Source organism: Prionailurus bengalensis, chromosome X, assembly GCF_016509475.1.
Source record: "Prionailurus bengalensis isolate Pbe53 chromosome X, Fcat_Pben_1.1_paternal_pri, whole genome shotgun sequence".
In the NCBI taxonomy this organism is placed as follows: Eukaryota; Metazoa; Chordata; class Mammalia; order Carnivora; family Felidae; genus Prionailurus; species Prionailurus bengalensis.
Window position 1 is genome coordinate 11,416,921 of NC_057361.1, and position 6,000 is coordinate 11,422,920.

Below are 6,000 nucleotides of genomic sequence, written 5' to 3' on the forward strand. Positions count from 1 at the left end.
TCTATGCAATCCATGCTCTTAGTCACCACAGTATATTGCTTATTCAATACAAAATATTATCATGATGGATATACATTTATATATAATTATATATATACAACTATGATGTTACATATATAAAATACACATTTGGTACATTTACTTTTAGTAGATTTTATCATATCATTTAAATTATTCATTTCCTGGGGCACCTGGGTGGCTCAGTCCGTTAAGCATCTGACTTCAGCTCAGGTCATGATCTCACGGTCTGTGAGTTCGAGCCCCATGTCGGGCTCTATGCTGACAGCTCGGAGCCTGGAGCCTGCTTCGGATTCTGTGTCTCCCTCTCTCTCTGCCCCTCTCCCTCTCATGCTCTGTCTCTCTCTCTCTCAAAAATAAATGAACATTTAAAAAAATTTAATTGCTCATTTCCTTATCCATATCCCCTCCAAGATCTTCAAGGGCACGATATTAGTTTCCTAGGGCCATTGTCACAAATAATCACAAACTGGTGGCTTAAAACAACAGAAGTGTATTCTCTCACAGTTCTGGTGGCTGGGAACATGAAATCAAGGTGTCAACAGGGCCATGCTTCCTCTTAAAGCCCTAGGGAAGCATTTGCCTCTTCCTGGCTTCTGGTGGTGGCTGGCAGTCCTGGGCTTTCCTTGGCTTCTAGCGCCACCACTCCAATCTCTGCCTCCATCTATCTCTCTGTGACCTTCTTCCTTCTGTGTGTCCCTCTCAAAAATCTCCCTCTCCTTACAAGGACACTTTTTAAGACCAATCGTCGTCCAGTATGACCTCATCTTCACTAATAATATCTGTAAAGATCCTAATTCCAAGTAAGGTCACATTCTGAGGTTCCAAGTGGACACGAATTTGGGGGGAACCATAGTCAACACAGTAAAGGCACCAATCGCATCTAATTTGTTAAAGCCTCCCAGGCCCCTGGCTCAGGGTAAGGTACCTACAGATTCAGCTAAATACAGCTTAGTGGTTGGCCATGCAGGTGCTGTGATGAGATTGCCCGGGATCAAATCTTAGTTCTGCCTTTACTAGCAGTGAGCTTTTGGGCAAAGGTTCCAAATTCTCCATGCACTGATATCTTAGTGTGGAAATAGTACCTGTTTTACGAAGTTCTAATGAGATTTAAATTAGTCAGTTTACGTCAGGTGCTTAGAACAATCATTAGCCCATAATAAGTGTTCAACAAATACTATTAGCATCATTTTGGGACAACACAATTAATGACTGTTAAATAAAATAATGAAAGCAAGAAGTGTCAGAAAGCACTGAAAACAGCTTACATTCAAGCTGTTAATATTAGGAAATATTTTCACATCAGCCCTTTTTCTGTGCAGTCTTCTCAGAGCATCAGTGAACATTCCATTTAAAAGAGAAGGGCTGCGGAAGCAAAGGTAAAAAGGAAAAGCTTGCCTTTCCTTCTCCCTCAGGGGAAAATTTTTCAAAAGAACCGTGGAGAAGTAGTGTTATTTCTAAGAGACCATGTTAGGGAAATGGAATTGCTTTTCTGAAAGAAAGTAGAAGATTAATACCTGGAGGGTCTCAAATGTAATTATGGGATTGATCTCAGGAAAGCCTCGGATGGATCTAATTTCTTTTCTTTTTTGCTCACGAGTATCATTAAAATGGGCTCATGCGTAAGGGCCTGCAGACTGCAAATATCTGAACATCACACATCAAAACAGGCAAAAAGGTCTTGTGAATGGATCCTGGGAGGCATCAAGGTAACATTCAACATGTGCTCTCATTAGTCCCCTCTTTCAGAAATTTTCTTCATGGCTCTGGGCACTGACTGAGCAAGCCGTTAATGAAGTGGCAAGGCAACACTCGGGGTGCAAATCAACCCAGAAGTACTCCATGCAGTCTGTGGGTTGACGGAGGGGGCAAGAGGACCCCAAACCCCAGACTAAAAATGAATTGAGGCTGATTTTATGTTTCTCTCCAGGCCTCATGAGGAGACGACTTTTTTTTGATTCCCGCTGTTTTACCTGCTCAGCTCCTTTCCCTTCCAAGCTGTTCAGAATCCTGTAACAACACTGCCCTTTCCCTGGTGGCTGGACGAACACACAACCCACTGTTTGGCTGAAAGCCCCTGAATGCCTCCAAACGCAATAAAAGCTTTGAGACTTATGACTGGGGACTCTGGATTTTTAAGAAACAGTCTTAACAACAACTCATATTAGAGGTACTTCAGGGCAGTTGAGGGGGAGCAAGCTGGAGATGTGTTTGAGACCTTTGGGGCATCTCCGATTCTATGGTTATGTTTTTATGAAATCATTCAGTCAAAAATCTTAGCATTCCACATCCTCCTTCACAGAGAAACTACACCAGCTGCAGATAGTTTAAAATGGGTGGTTCTTATTCTGGAATGGGAATGAGAAAAGAGGCTGGAAAGAAAAGCGGGGATGAAAAGATAAATTCACACGCTTGCTTTAAGGATCTTGGGATTTCTCCTGTAAGTAATGATATACCATTACAAGCTTTCAAGCAGGGGAGAGACAGAATTGATTCTGCATTTCAGAACATAATTCCAGCTACGGAGCATAGAGGAGATAGGAGGGGGATGAAAGAGGGGTGATCTCTAAAGTTTGGAAATTAAATATTCCTGTTGAAACCTGACAAGATCCGTGTACTGCTGAACATAACTTAAGCAAAGGAGAACTTCTGGTCTGAACAAAGACAGAAGCAAAATGGACCCCAGAAATGTGGATGAAAATTTTTACCAGTTAAAAAGTCATCAAAAATTCACCATATTACCAGCCTAAAATTTCAGTAACGTTCCATTTCTGGTTACAATCAAGAGTTAAGTTGGCACACCTGGGGGGCTCAGTCAAGCGTCTGACACTTGATTTCGGCTCAGGTCATGATCTCATGGTTGGTGAGATTAAGCCCCACATCAGGCTCTGCACTGACAGCATGGAACCTGCTTGGGATTCTCTCTCTCTCTCTCTCTCTCTCTCTCTCTCTCTCTGCCCCTGCCCTGTGCACGCTCCCATGCTCGCTCACTCTCTCTTTCTCTCTCTCTCTCTCCCCCTCTCTCAAACATTTAAAAAGCTAAGCAAAATGGTAAGGTATTATCACTCTGGTTAAAAACACAGGGTTTAGCACCAGATAGGCCTGGGTTCAAGTCTCAAATGTGTCACTTTCTGTTCCTGTTTCTTTGATGTGTTGGTTAACCTCTTAAATTCTCTGTTTCCCCACCTATAATGGCAATAATGACAGCAGCATCTGACTGGCAATGCCCTTGTGAGATTCATGCATGTAAATTGTTAGAACCTACAATACAGGGTTTGTTTCCCAAACTTGGTGGTTTCTTTACTTGTGGAGGGCCCTCACTAGTGAAGTGAGCCCTTCTGGCCTCTCTCTGCCCCTCCCGGGACAGGAAAAGCAACTGGATCTGATTGTGGAGTTTGAACGTATTTTCCTGCTCCCACCTCCCCTTTCCTTTCTCTTGGGGGATGGCCAATCCTTCAAAACTGCATGTTGTGCTCTGGTCTTGCCATATGTTTTCAACATAATGGAAATGTTGTCCATGGAGGTAATGTTTTCAACATTTCCCTTCAGGGAAAGCCCACGGTTCTCCAGCACGATCTATGACTCAACAGATAAGTCTGACTAATTCTAGAGCACAGACATTTAGAGCCTGCTCGCCCACAGATATAAATCACATTTTCCAATATTGGCACTATTTACAATAAAAGCGACACACGTATCCCACACAGAATGTGTCTCTGCTTAATGTTTTCTCAGGAAAATGCCTCTTGCCTTTTAATGTCCAAACTTCACCTAAGTACTTTCCAGGGGAATGAGGGTTGTATTACAAAATTACATTTATGCCTTAAAAAATCAATGTGACCTTTTTAACAAAAGAATGTACGGGAAACATCTCAAGCTTCACTCCTAATACAATTGGCATTTAGAATAGATCAAGTTTAGATGGACCAGAAGCATGCGTAGGTATTCTGAAGAGCTCTGGAGTGTCAACAGAGGGGATGTGTGGCTGGAGCGCTGCTGGCACTCACGAAGACATGGCTGGAGACAAAGCAGCTGCTTATTCACAACCACATTCATTATTTGGTGTCAACAAAGCAATGTTTTAAGTATTTTGCCTTATGATAGGACAGTTTGTCCTTTATACATGGGGATTTGGATGTGTTTGGGTTGCTTGCGGGTTTGGGGTTGATTTGTAATGCATAGTCATTTTTCCCATTTAAAATAACTGGAGAAGGGTTCCTTTAACATTTTGTGCAGAACATCTGATTTCATGAACAGAAAATCTATGTTAAGCAAGAGAGGTCGGCATTTTCGTCCCCCCCATCTGCCTCACCTCTCTTTCTGGTTTTTCAACTGGCTCACAATTCAATGGAGAGCAGACGGCTATTTGTTGGCCTCCACTAATAAAGAGAATATGGCAAAAGTGACAGGATGTCACTCTCAAGATCAGGCCACAAAAGACTGCGACTTCTGTCTTGCTCTTTCTGGGTCTTATCATTTGCTTGCTCTGAAGAAGCCAGCTGCCCTGTTTTGAAATGCACGATGGAGAGGTACACGGGGCAAGGAGCTGAGGGAGTACTCCGGCCGGCAACCAGCAAGGAACTGAGGTCCTCAGGCCTATGAGGCCTGTGAAGAATGGAATCCTGCCAACAACCACATAGATGAGCTTGGAAACAAATCCTCCACCAGTTGAGCCTTGAGTTGATTGCAGTCCTGGCCAACACTTTGATTTCATCCTTGTAAGAGACTCTGAGCCAGGGGACCCAGCTAAGCCATGCACAGGCTCCCGACCCACAGAAACGGCAGGAATAAATGTTTGTTGTATTAAGCTGCTGAGTTTGAAGGCAATTTCTTCTGCAGCAATAGATAACTAATACAATCAGTAAACATATGCTGATGAAGGAGTAAATGCATGGCTTAATTAGTCCCCTCAAAGCTCAGCTGATTTGGATCCTTAGGTACTTACTTCCAGGAAACAGACCAAGACTTTCTGAATATGCTTGTGTTTATAGGAAAACTACATAGGGTGTGTGCCCAAAACTTGGTTGGATCCCATCAACTTAAATCTAGCATAAATTTAAAGAACTGCTGTCTGGAAAGGAGTTTTGAGGTCAGTAGCCGAACACCTTCACTTTATAGAAATGAAAACTGAGATGCAGAGAGCTAAGTGACTTGCCCGGGGGCCACAGGATCCATGCGAGTGTCACGATAGAACCCAGGGCTTCTGATTCCCACCACAGAACCCTCCCACAACATTCTGTGATAATGTTTAGAGGACAGGGATATCAGAAGGGCTGGAGGAACCCAGAATGTAGAAAGTCAGGCTCAAGAAGGGCTTAGGAGAGTGGGCAGAATTAGGGAAGGCATTCCACATGTGAGGTACATGACAAACAGTGATGGGACTGCACCTCACAGGAGGGGTATGAAGAATCAAGATCTCCGTAGTTTGGTCAAGCATCTTGAAGCTCATATGAAAGGTAAGGACAGGGGGGCGCCTGGGTGGCTCAGTCGGTTAAGTGGCCGACTTTGGCTCAGGTCGTGATCTTACGGTCCGTGAGTTCGAGCCCCGCGTCGGGCTCTGTGCTGACAGCTCAGAGCCTGGAGCCTGTTTCAGATTCTGTGTCTCCCTCTCTCTGACCCTCCCCCGTTCATGCTTTGTCTCTGTCTCAAAAATAATAAACGTTAAAAAAATTAAAAAAAAAAAAGAAAGGTAAGGACAGGGAGGCCTTGGAAAGAAACGGTGCCCACAAAGAGAAGTCAGCAGAGAAAGGAGGACCAATCTTGGTGGAGAGGCAAACAGAGGAACATTTGCATCAGACTTTATGGCAAGCAGCCAGAGCGAATGTGGAAATAAGAAAAATGGGTGGGCAGGAAGAGACGGTGGGCATCAGAATTTGGGAAACTTGCTAGTTTCATAGTCTTGAAGCAGAAAGAGGAAGTGTTTACACCCAAAGATACAGAACTCATATCTGTGCACAGAATGTGCCAAAACCCTTACCTGAA